The 14,192-nt window shown below is 38.1% G+C and overlaps 1 non-coding gene across 1 annotated transcript; it reads right to left on the bottom strand.

Moving 5' to 3' along the window:
* Window positions 1–13,903: 13,903 nt before the first annotated feature.
* On the bottom strand, window positions 13,904–13,976 carry TRNAY-AUA (transfer RNA tyrosine (anticodon AUA)). The gene has a single exon. It is a non-coding gene; the product is annotated as a tRNA-Tyr (tRNA).
* Between the last annotated feature and the right edge of the window lie 216 nt (window positions 13,977–14,192).

Here is a 14,192-nt window from a genome sequence, read left to right as displayed (position 1 = left end):
TTATGGCGGGCGAGGTCGGAACAGTAGGCCTATATTTGCGTTTAAGCTTCTTTTCGTTCTCGAGGGATGTTGTCGGAAAATATCCATTGCGTGATGTCTTCCTGGCAGTAAATTTGTTTTACATTCTTTGTCCGCGGAAAATGAGATGATAATAATTCTTATATTTCAAGAAAATTATGCTTCCTATGGCGGAAACACTTTGAAAAAACGCGACGTTATATTTATTCTGTACTTGAGTTCGATTTTCGGTCTCGTGTTATGGTAAATTCTTCGCTTTTACATATCTAATCATAAAGACCAGAAGCTACGAAATTTCTTTAATTTGTTTATTTTACGGCGCTTTATCATCTGTGAGGTTTATCCAGCGTCTGAATGATATGAAGGTGATAATGTAGCGAAATGAGTCCAGGGTCCAGCGCCGAAAGTTACCCAGCATTTGCTCTTAATGAGTTGAGGGAAAACCGCGAGAAAATCCTCAACCAGGTATCTTGTCCCAACCAGGATTAGAACGCGAGCCCGCTCATTTCACGGTTAGATATGCTAACCATTACTCCACAGCGGTGGACACGAAAACGTCTTAAGTTTACGTCAGTAATATTACTGTGTGTAAACATATTGAGCGTATTCCGAATCTCACCGGTGAGCAATCGGATGGCATCACGGTGTTCCGAATTCCACCGATGACGTCATTGATGCTCCACCGGTGTCGCACCGGTGCCATCAGCTTGCAGAGGTGGTGGCAGTCTCCATCACTGAATCTGATTGGTTCTTGTATAGGGCGGGAATTAGCAGACGAATAACATCGTGCACTGTTGTGTCATGGCGGTGTGTTCTGCTGTATTGTTTGTAATGAGCACAACGTAAAAATAATATGTTAATGGCTTATGAGCGAACATGTCAACGGACCAGTTATTACTACCGGTTCAAGAAATAAGTTGTTTATGATCTCTTTTCTTTGAACGAGATGGCGGTACTGAAATTTCACAAAATTTTGCTAGCGTAGCACAGATAACAACTTACACAGTCGCCATGACAGCCATCGATCCTTCCAGCAGTTTTGTTCCTATTTCGCTGCAGCGTGACGTCATTGTTGTCCACCGGTCCGGTGAGATTCGGAATACGCTGATTGTGAATGATTACGTTTAATGGTCTGGTTTCTAACTTTATTGTCAAGTCTACATTTACATTTAAGTTTCAGTGTGAAAAGATCCAAAATAATCTCATTCATTTGGTCACTGATGTTTTATAAATGTTTCCTTCTGCAAATCGTTAAGAATAGGCGATACCGCGATGAATTTCTGTGTATTGTACTGACATAGTCCACTGTTGCGCTGAAGCCTCGTATATCTGCCAAGATGCGAGTTTGTCTGAATAGGAGGCCGTGACGGCTGAGACGAAAACTACAATATTTATCTCCATCCCCGCCAGTTGCATAGCCACTTTCTCAAGTAGGGCAGGACACCGAAAATCTCGTTTAACTTTTCTTGACGGGTCATAGGTCACTTTCTACATGAGAGGAGACCAACCGCCAACATCTAAAGTAATTTCGTTAGGATAACTCCAGCGCTGCAAGGGCAAAAAATGTTACATGACGAGCATTCCTTCGTTGATAAGCAGAGTTCACTCTTTAAACAGAAAAGAGCATTCAAGATTTTCGCGTTCTCTCGTAAAAGGAAATGAATTACACATGTTCAAGACAAGAACGGAACAGAAAAGGACTGGATATACCTACGAGTGATTCAAAGGGAAGATAAGCCATCTGGAGGCAGATGTCAAGTTAGAGTGTTTGGAGTTTTGCATTACTTACTTACTGGCTTTTAAGGAACCCGGAGGTTCATTGCCGCCCTCACATAAGCCCGCCATTGGTCCCTATCCTGAGCAAGATTAATCCATTCTCTACCATCATATCCCATCTCCCTCAAATCCATTTTGATACTATCCTCCCACCTACGTCTCGGTCTCCCTAAAGGTCTTTTTCCCTCCGGCCTCCCAACTAACACTCTATATGCATTTCTGGATTCGCCCATACGTGCTACATGCCCTGCCCATCTCAAACGTCTGGATTTAATGTTCCTAATTATGTCAGGTGAAGAATACAATGCGTGCAGTTCTGTGTTTTTGTAACTTTCTCTATTCTCTTGTAACTTCATCCCTCTTAGCCCCAAATATTTTCCTAAGCATCTTATTCTCAAGCACCCTTAACCTATGTTCCTCTCTCAAAGTGAGAGTCCAAGTTTCACAACCAGAACAAACGGTGATATAAATGTTTTATAAATTATAACTTTCAGATTTTTTGACAGCAGACTGGATGATAAAAGCTTCTCAACCGAATAATAACACGCATTTCCCATATATATTTCGTGTTTAATTTCCTTCCGAGTATCATTTATATTTGTTACTGTTGCTCCCAAGTATTTGAACTTCTCCACCTCTTCAAAAGATAAATTTCCAATTCTTTGCTGTGGTCGTGCCAGAGAATCAGTCCCATTCCGAGGCTTATTTGAAGGATTCCTAACAAGCTGTTTTTTTTTACGGTGATGGGTTGGTAGCCTTTCGCCCAACTCCCAAACTGGAGGACCACCCCTCATCGGCTGTCCACGACTGCTTATTCAATATATTCACAGCTACCCTCCATATCTGGAGGCCGTCTCCTCGATTCGCAACCTGAGGACGCGCCATGCCGTGGTGATAGGGAACCACAATACATGGTTGGAGCTTTGCATTGGTTTTAAAAATTGGCAGTGGATTGGACGAGATGCTTATGGTGGCGTGTAACATCTATACAGGAATAAAACTTTGTAACAAATATCTCAGTCCTTATTGTACCTTAAGGTATGCATCGACTCTTGGAGTAAACATTTGCAATTTCCCCTCAATGTAATTCAAAATTCACTTACTACTTTCTTACAGTTAAATGAAAGGAATGCAAAAGGAAACAGAAAAAAAAAAATATTTTTACAGGTGAAGGCACATCTCTTACTTTTTGGGATTGTAACGATTATTTATTTTTTTATGCTCTACCACGCCGAAATGTAGTAATTATACACCTGGTAGCAGCCCTTTAATGCATGTCATTAAAGTACACCTACTCATTAAAGTACAAGTGTTTTCAGCCAATGACAACTCAGCTTACAGGTGTTCAGCCAATAACAAGTCAGCTTTGTACCGTTATAAAACCGCAAGTATCGATTATTCTCGGATATTCAATAGAAAGAGAATTAGCGAAAAGTCACGGAGGCCGGAAATCCAATACTGTCGCAGAAGGTTATGTTCTGTTACTATAATAATTAGCGTTAATTGTAAATAATATTCAAATAAATTCAATTTGTCATTCGCTTTTCAATGTCGAATTCAATAATCAAGGTTATATACTTGGCTCGGAAACATGACGGCCTCTCTTCTTGGAATTGGTAATCCCTCACAAACCCCCATCCTCTACTCAACCCCTAGCCGCGTGGCAGAGATACAATAGACTCCAGCATTGCCAAATCTAACAGTCATTGCCTCTACCTGTTGGGTTTCACCCGTTCTCAGTGTCGTTGTCGACGTGTTGTTTTATACCGTTGTATGCTTCAATATGTCTAATTTATTCCGGCCATGATTAATGAGTGTTGGAGCAGATGATCCGTAGCCAGGCCTCCTGATTCACCTGAAGATCACGACAAGAACAACAAATAACACCGTCGAAGAAAACAGAATATCTTATTTGCAGAGGAGCGTAGCTAAGAAAACAAAGTGTTAAAATTGTGTCTAACGTTAGAAATTCTATCCATAAAGTAATCGGAAGTTCAGGCAGTTTAATAAGTATAAATCTTAATCACTTAACATCGGACGCAACCGGCGGAGTTGGATATATGGGCATAGACATTAAGAATTACGGTTCACCAACTAAAGAGAAAATAAACAAATTAAAACAGAATTCGGTAAGATAGACGATTTTATACGTGATTTACTTCGCCGAACAATATGTGAACAGTACGCGAAAGAGATATCGCCAACAGCAACACCGTCCTTAGGAACCTAAATAATGACATTATTCACAGCAGTGCTTAAAAGTTTTCTAACTTACAGCGGTGAATTAAATGTTTTTAAATGACTCTACATGACAACCAACATATTAGCAATAGTAAAATGAATATATATGAACTTCTTCTCCAACAACACAGTACAAAGAAAAGCCCTGCAATTTAAAATTAAATTGACATACCAGTAATGGATAAAATATTGTATAGCATACTAGAGTAAACAGATTTTATGCGTTCGTGGAAATTATCACCCAAGGCGAAGCTGATAAAATCTAACTTTACTCTTTTGTACTATAAATTCTATAACTATTCAACAGCGCGTCTGGCTGCGAAACCAGGTGGCCCGGGTTCGAATCCCGGTCGGGGCAAGTTACCTGGTTGAGGTTTTTTCCGGGGTTTTCCCTCATCCCAATACGAGCAAATGCTGGGTAACTTTCGGTGCTGGACCCCGGACTCATTTCACCGGCATTATCACCTTCATCTCATTCAGACGCTAAATAACCTAGATGTTGATACAGCGTCGTAAAATAACCCAATTAAAAAAATAACTATTCAATGATCACAGTTTCAGAAAATTTTACCGGCGTATCATTCTTAATTAAGTATAAAATTCTGGAACTTCAATAACATGAGAATTTAACATTTATTATAGAAGTCTGCATTTTTTTGTTTATTTAGGCAAAACATGTTAGTGAAAATATAAATATAAAGTGTTTTTAAAATAAGTTTGTTCATTTTTACACCAATTTTGTTTTAGTAATTACAAATTAAGGTATATTTACAAAGATAATATAGTCTCGCTGAAAATCGCGGTTTCACGGAACATAGTTTGAAAAACGTTCGCAAATCACAATGACTTCAAGAATTGGCAACTCGGCTAAGGGTTTATCCCTTGCGCGTGCCTGCAGTTAACTGGTGAAGGGGATGAGGGAAGGTCGTCATGTTTTCGTGCGAAGTATACCAAGTTTAACGGGATTACACTAGGTCAATGACATTATTGTTCCTCGGAAAAAAATCAATACTTTCGCGTCTGCGCACATCTCACAATTCACGACATAGAACAAGGTCACTTCCGATCTTGTCAGATACAAATAAAATGTATACATCTGAATATTTCAAGTTATAAATATGGTCGAGCATAAAAATTCGTATGAAACTCTCCTATAATGATAATTAAGAAGCTCGTATGAAAATTATGAAACTCACTTGCGTTGGTTTCATAAACATCCATACTCGCTTCTTAATTACTATCATTATAGGCTCGTTGCATAATGTACTATTTTTCATTACCATTGCTGCGACTTTCGAAATCCTGTCATTTGGAACACATGTAGAAAAGAAATTTGTTGCGTATCGTTTAGCCAGTGACAATATTTAACTCGTGATCAATGCGAGCGAGTGTATTTGGAGACTAAAAGATTGACCGCGTTTGGAACTGTCGCGCGGTCAGTAGATAGCGCCTGCAATGTCAATTCCCGTGACCTATAACCTCTGCAGCTTCATCCTCGGCACGTAAACGTTTACTCCCGATTTAAACCGGACACAGTTCTAAATCTTCATACACGGACACGTGTTACGTCCAGACTTTGAAAGTAACGCGAGCTTTGTTAACTCTCACGTGATTTAAACTGTAACAGTTGGAAATTAATGTTGGTTACGTTTCGTGGAGGTTCAGTACACAACACAGAACAAATGTTTCAATTCCAGTATTGCTTTACTTTGCAAGAATATCTTAACCGGCTTCTCACTTTTAGTAGGCCTATGCATGTAGTTTTGTTCTTTGTAATGCCGTTGGTTAAGTGGATATAAAAGTAAATTATACAAATAAGGTAAACTGTCGATTTAATCCATTAATCAATGCGATTAATCAGTTTGTTTTAAAATTCGATTAACTGATAAATTATTTGTTAATCGATGCAACAAAATAATTATCGTTTGGTGAAGGAAACATAACTGATTTATGAAGACTTTAGCACAAAATCTGTACACTTATAATAATTTTATGCTCGACCATGCCAAAATGTAGTAATTATGCACCTGGTAGCAGCCCTTTAATGGACCTCATTAAAGTACACCTATTCATTAAAGTTCAGGTGTTCCACCAATCAGAAAATACCATTGTAGCAATATGAAAGCGCAAGTATCGATTATTCTCCGATATGCAATCGAAAGACAACTAGCGTGAGATTAGACAATATTAAACTCAGTCGAAAAAAAAAACAACACAAATTAACATCAATTCACCGTCATCTTCCAGTCTTTCACAAGGCACATTCCCGCAAATTCATTTCACCAATTGCCGGAAAAAATCAATATGGTCGAGCATAAAAAGTCGTATGAAACTTGACTATAATGGTAATTAAGACGCTTGTATGAAAATTATGAAACTCGCTTGCGCTCGTTTAATAAACATACTCGCGTCCTAATTACTACCATTATAGGCTCGTTGCATAATGTACTATAGTGCGGTGAACTCTTAGGCCCGGTTTTATAAATACGGTTAATCTAAAGATTATGTTAAACCTAACCATGAGTTTAACTCAACGTGCCGCATTACAGAGTCTCGGTTAAGTTAAACCGTAGTGGAATACTTACTTACTTACTTACAAATGGCTTTTAAGGAACCCGAAGGTTCATTGCCGCCCTCACATAAGCCCGCCAGCGGTCCCTATCTTGTGCAAGATTAATCTCTATCATCATACCCCACCTCCCTCAAATCCATTTTAATATTATCCTCCCATCTACGTCTCGGCCTCCCTAAAGGTCTTTTTCCCTCCGGTCTCCCAACTAACGCTCTATATGCATTTCTACGATTGGTATTACTGCTAAGAAAGAAAAGAAGAACATCGCAACTGTTTAATTATATTATTGATTTAAAATAGCCGACGCTCGTGGAGAATCTTCATTAAGAAACATCTTTGTTCTTCGATCACAGAGAGAGAGTGTCATAAAAAAAACCTAAAGAGAACAAATACCGCGTACTTCATTATGTTTTTCAGACTTAACCTCAAATAGTTTCTTAGCGGCTGGCTACCAAACACAATGCAACCAAACTAAACCTTGCAAGGCCATTTGCGACGTAACTCCGTACAGAATCAACTGAGTAATGAAGTAATAATATTAGTGTGCGTATTTTTTGTGTTGTCTAGAATATTTATTTTATGAAACAGAATTCAGTCTTGTAAACTACCACACAATATTCTTCTTTCACAAAGCACAACAAATTGAAGACATCTACATAACTCTCAACAACAAAGCATATTAACAACCCCTATCAACTTTCATCATTAAACGCGTGAGAAATATATTTTCGAGGTATCTGACTTCAGACAACAGATGGATCCTAGCGATCGAAGCGCCACTAGTTGTCAGGTCCGCCACCGACAATGGGAAAGCATAGAAGTGCGTACACTATTTCTTATATTCGTCTTGGTATTACTAAACTTGAATGCCCTAGTAGTTTCCTGTTATTTAGACCTATTGAACGCATTTCAAGAAGTATATGGAAGATTTTAATTTATATTTCAATATTTGTTTAACCCTTTGAAGCGCAGTGATTACAGTACATAACCACCTTTTAAATTTGAGTTTCCTGCCTACTGACAGTGTGATTTTTATTTCAAAACTACTGCGCTGCGTTCACTGATCCCTAGTAACTGTAGTAACTGTATTTGTGTTGGTCCACTAAGATGGCCGATGTTGTTGTGTATAGTTGGGGTGTGGAAGACTCTCTACGTGTTTTTATTTCAGTTGTATGCTAAAATATCAGAGTTACGTAAGTTTCTATTTGGTATTATTTGTCTTTCGGTATTTTAGAACATATTTCAGTAACAAGATTGTAATTTCTTCGACACATGTGGCGTCAATATAGAAATAATGTGGTGGTTTCAAAACGTAACCACCATGCAAGCAGGGTAGTTATGATTACCATATCCAACAAAATGTTCCATTTTCGTGTCAGCTTATTCATCATGGCTACAAGGAAGAGATGGTTGGTGACAATCACAAAGTGTTTTCGACAACTTTTTCACAAGTTTGAATCTGATGATCTCTAAGGCAGCAAAATATCTATGCATGTGGTACAGTTAGACATGGGCGTATTGGTTTACCACACGACGAAAGAAGAGACCGCGATATGAAACGTGGTGAGAGTGATAGCCGTACGTCGTATGCTGGAGTGTCCTGGCTCAAGTGGAAGGATAGAAGGTCCATTCTTTTCCTTTCTAATTACCACGCAACACATGTGAAGTGGCACCTTGCCTTAATGAAACCAGAAACTGTTTCCTTTTGTATCATTCGCAATAAGTCTGAAGACATTGTGTTCTGCAGTATTGCATAGTGGTTTTACCATGAAAAAACCCATTTTCTGTGTATAAAATGGCAGTTTTTAAAATTTTTTAAATTTGAGGCACTTCTCTTAGACAAATAAAAGTTTAATTTCATTGCAAACACAATTTTTTATTTCCTTCCCAAATGCGTGCATCAAAGGGTTAACGAATATTATCTTGTTAATTTTCATCATTAAATATTGAGTAGCGAACGAATTCAACATTGTAAAGAAACAACATCGACATCATCTGAAAAATCTATTCCTGACATGGGGAAAATGTATGGTGTAGTAACGCAGTGCGATTTTCATTTTTATATAATAAACAAGGCCTCATGCTAGAGGCTTCCATAGGTAATTAAAGTAAAAAGCAGAGAGTTGGCTCCTGTATTGATCCTGGGTATTGACTGCTCACAGAGGACACATTATGATAATTCTCTAATGACATAGAAGCAACCATTTCAATAACGTTTTAGAATATTATTGGTCATTTCATCGTTACGCCATTGTGCGTATTTGAATAATGTAAGCTTTTCCTTTTTTTCAACTAAATCACTCCAGTTTTTATAATGTTTCATCTGTGGCTTCCGGAATAGAAATCCATTAAAAATTTCAAATAACCGTGAAATATAGTAAAATGGAAGTGATTGCATTCCAATAATTGACAAAATTCTTTTCCATTGTATTGTAATATTCAGTCCTATCTTTAGCATAGGTTAATGCAATGTTACATACGTGGCGCGTGTACCATACCGACTGGCCACATTAAATACTAGGCCCTTTGTCTTGTTCCATGTTGTTGCGAGATATATGAACTATCCTTCAACATTCACAAGAGACTCGTCTTTCATCCAGTGGCCCGAGGTCGTGATGAAATTTGGGATGGAGAAAGCAAACGTCGCAGAAAGATTTTCTCGAGCTACTTCCGTTTCCCTCTTATTTCAACAACTATCTCCACCTTCTCCTCATTTCTTGTCACATGCAGTAGTTACAAATACTTGTAATGAAGTCTTTGGGGTAGAACGCCTTGGAACTCAGTCTGTATTGTATTGTATTCATTAACATTACATGGTATTCGTACATTGCTTCACAGCTAGAATATGGAACATGTCGGACAAATCTTAATAGTACTACATAGTCTTAATTATATTCACAGTTGAAATATATAGATGACATCATTCTTACACACTTATCACAAAAATTGTCACAAATCATACGGCTTTAGGAACTTCACTCTTTACAGTTTAATTATGCATCCTAATGTACAGTCTTGAAGAATTTACAAGAGTGGCGTGATTTGTAATAATTGATGTGATAAAAGCGTAAGAAAATGTAATTTCATAGTTAAATATCGAAAAAAAAAATCGGTACGAAGCAACTACGGAATTCACAACACATTTTTAGCCTCAGAATATTAGTTAATTAAAGAAATGATACTCCTGAATAGTTCATTCTTTATCTGTAATATTCTTTTACCCTCAAAACTCAATAGTACTATTTTACATACAATTTCAAAGTAGTGTAATTCTGAAAATATTGAGATTAGGACAAATGTTTATATGACTTTTTTGTTCAGAATGTCTTCGGAAATAAGCTCCGTAAGGAACGGTAAATCCTCGTGACTCACCCTACCCTGGGTGTTATGTTTCTCTGCATGGAACAATGAAACTTTATAACGATTTTATGGAAGACTGTTCTAGCGTCTAACCTGTGTCATCGAGTTTTTCTTCAGTTGGAACGAGATATATCCGCCTTCTATTTTTATCTAAAACGTGCTGCTTTCTTTCAATTTTTCACTATATTTTCGTCTGTTCAATCAAAAGGTTATTCGATACAAGGATATCTGCGTAGAAATATAACATGCCAGTTTTAGAGTGAATCGGGGGGAGATGACTATCGGGGGAAGATGCTTATTTCTTTGTAGTTTTACATTCTTCCAAGAGAGAACGCCACGCGCATGTCTTCATGATCACTGAGACAGTTGAATGTCTGTAGAGTGGAAGCTAACTCATTTTGCCACGTGTTCTTGTGAGAAAAATCTCATTTTTCTGCTATAAAATAATTGAAAAGGTATGTTAAAATTTTAATACATCCTTGAATTCGTAATAACTGTCAAACCTTTGTAATGGATATTGTAGTAAAGGTTCTAACAATCAACGACCTTGTTCCGCCATCTTAGGTTGCGTCACAACACTAGGCATCTTACCCCGATACTTGGGGAAGATGGCAACTTGTTGCATGATTTTCATTTTTTGTTTTATTGTAGGGAATGTGTAAACATTACGTAAGATCCTCTGATAGAAATCAGTGGATTGAGGACAGTCTTCAACTTGCGATGGAACATGTTATAACAGAGGGCATGAACTGTTTTAGAGCATCGCAAGCATACGGGATTCCTTACTGTATCCTTAACCGCCTCCTAAAAAAGAATGACGACAAAAAATGTACTGGATTGAATTCATTGTGTGCAAGAAGTGATTTCACGAGTCTTGCACACGGCAATAAAATATGTGCAATGACTGTGTTGCTAAGTAGTGATAAACTAGTGAGAAAGTGTCCATGAGCTTTAGATTAAGTCCATTTTGTTATATACATGTATCAAACCAAGTTCAGGTAAAATACATATATCAGTAAATTTGTTAATTGCATTTGCCAACTTACCCGACTATCGGGGAAAGATGCCTACAGTGCAGGCAAGAAGAAAAACTGTATCTATAAACAAAGTAATTAATGTTTTCTGTTTTGTACCATAAATATAGTTTCAAAATACCTTCCAGACTTTGATATTTCAATATGAAATTCAAAACTAAATGAACATTATCTTAAATCTTCAATCAAAGAAAAAGTCAGGCATCTTCCCCCGATCCACTCTACTTAATACAAGACAGAAAAATTCATGCAGCGTTGTTGAATGTCATAAATTCACTTACAGAATAGAAGTTGTGAGAAATTAGGTACTTCTTTAATTTGGCACTGAATAATCTTATCTTTTGAGTTTGATTTTTTATATCCATAGGGAGGCAATTAAACATTTTTAGTGCCATATAACGCACTCCTTTTTGATAGCACGATAGACTTGCCGATGGAGTATGAAAGCAATATTTTGTCGAGTATTTATGCTATGAACTGTTGAATTAGTTACAAAGTTTTCAAGATTACATACGAGGAAGTTTATTATTGAAAAATATACGGACAAGTCTTGGGATTATTTGTAGTTTTTTAAAATAGTTCTACACGATTCCCTAGATTTGGCACATACTATTATTGTAATTACTCTTTTTTGTAATAAGAATATACTGTTAATGTGTGTAGAATTTCCCCAGAATATTATTCCAAAACTCATTACCGAGTGGAAACATGCAAATTATATTGTTTTTAAGGTATTGTCATTTACCATCTCTTGCATAGATCTAATAGCGAAACATGATGAATTTATTTTTGGGATAATTTCTTTAAAAAGATTTTTCCAATTTATCATATTATCGATTTGTAGGGGACAGTCGGGCAGTATCGGACATCGGGTAATATCGGACAGTGAGTTTCTTTCATCTACCACACGATGATAGTACCTGATTGACATGGTTACGTTTCTGTGATGTCGCGTAGAGAAATGTAACCATGTCATTCAGGTACTACCATATGGTGGTAGATGAAAGAAACGCACTGTCCGATACTACCCGATGTCCGATACTACCCGACTCTCCCCTAATCCAAGGAATTTGGTTGTTGTTGTTTCTATTAGGGTTTTATTATTAATTATTGTGCTTGAAATTTGCGAGGTTGAATTTGGACAGGATTTAAAATTGGGTTATGTTAGTTTTGTTACAATTTAATACTAATTTATTGACTGAGAACCAATCACATATTTTGAGGAGAATTGCCTCTGTTGAAAACTGGAATGTATTCTGTAATTACTATACTTTTTTCATTGCACATAATAATAATAATAATAATAATAATAATAATAATAATAATAATAATAATCTGGCTGTATTAGGGCTGGGTGATGATGGTCCACCTATCAGCATCGGATTCACGACTGTCACCTAGGCCACCTGTCACATGACTCTCTGGTCACGTCGACAGTCTGGACGCCTAGTACAAGGCCACACATGACTGCGTTAATCCCTTGTTTCAGCAGCTCTAGAACTGGATTGAGATGTACGAAACTATTCATGATTCAGTGAATTATTTATTATTTGATGTATGTTAGTAGAAATGTTCATCATTGTATTTCTTTTTTTCTTTGTCTCACCTTTTTCGTGTTATCTTGTAGGTCTTGTGCATTAAACATGTGACTAGACGCACATGATACATATATAACCGCAAAGGACGTCATCAAGCTTACTGAATGCCCCAGGCGAGACTCGGAGTCTGGACCGTATATTTCACACCGATTCAAATCTGCGCCTTAGCTACTGTGTACATAGCAATCGACAAACAATTGCATGCAAACACAAAGGGGAAAGTGTATGAACAGTGCAAGTCTAAGACAGATGTGTTTTGCGCCACTCTTGCTCGAAGCAGCACATATGATGGCAAGGTGCCTTCAGCTTACGACCCCCATAAATCAGGGCCCATGGAAGTTGCCACGCTAAGTCGTTACTGTACAGCCCGGAGTGGAAGAAGCAGGAAGGAATGAGGCAAGCACACAGTACAAGATGAGGGGGTTTGCAGGGAAAATTAGCAATTTGCTCCTCCAAGTGACACTCAAGTAGCGGGAATTCTCTTTCTCTCCTTGTGTCTTGGTCCAAGGAATGATGGAGATAATCTCATATCTGGTGGCTCTGCCATATTTGAATCTTGTATGGGAATGAACTGCAAGGAATTTCGACGTTCATTTCTTATTTAGCATTGTGTGCTGATTGCCTGAGAAGAATACTTTAGTACTTCAATACTGATGATTATAGAGCGGAATTTTAGGCCCTAAAAAGTGGCATTTTAGGCGCCAAAAATAGGCTCTTAAACTCCTTTATTTAGTAATTAATATTTGAGGAGGAAAATTCGCTCCGGCGCCGGGGATCGAACCCGGGTCCTTGGTGCTACGTACCAAGCGCTCTGACCACTGAGCTACGCCGAATTCAATCCCCAGCACCGGATCGAATCTTCCTCCTTCAGTGTTTCCCTTTGTGGCCTGACTCCAAGTTAAGCATAGGGGAGAGTCGGGTAGTATCGGACATCGGGTAATATCGGACAGTGCGTTTCTTTCATCTACCACCATATGGTAGTACCTGAATGACATTGTTACGTTTCTCTATGCGACATCACAGAAACGTAACCATGTCAATCAGGTACTATCATCTTGTGATAGATGAAAGAAGCTCACTGTCCGATATTACCCGATGTCCGATACTACCCGACTCTCCCCTATATGTTGACGTATATGTCTAGTGTCAACTGCCATTATACTAGGAGCGCACTCAGTTGAGTGACTTATTTGGCAGGGATTCCGCAGTTATGATGCACTGCTAGCTATGAGAATATTGGTATTAATTTGTCCTACAGAATAATCTCTATAATGTGAAAATTAATATTTGAGGAGAAAAATTCGCTCCGGCGCCGGGGATCGAACCCGGGTCCTTGGTTCTATGTACCAAGCGCTCTGACCACTGAGCTACACCGAACTCAATCCCCAGCACCGGATCGAATCTTCCTCCTTCAGTGTTTCCCTTTGTGGCCTGACTCCAAGTTAAGCATAGGGGAGAGTCGGGTAGTATCGGACATCGGGTAATATCGGACAGTGCGTTTCTTTCATCTACCACCATATGGTAGTACCTGAATGACATAGTTACGTTTCTCTATGCGACATCACAGAAACGTAACCATGTCAATCAGGTACT

This window comes from Periplaneta americana, chromosome 5 (assembly GCF_040183065.1).
Source record: "Periplaneta americana isolate PAMFEO1 chromosome 5, P.americana_PAMFEO1_priV1, whole genome shotgun sequence".
In the NCBI taxonomy this organism is placed as follows: Eukaryota; Metazoa; Arthropoda; class Insecta; order Blattodea; family Blattidae; genus Periplaneta; species Periplaneta americana.
This window is presented reverse-complemented; position numbering and strand designations above follow the sequence as displayed.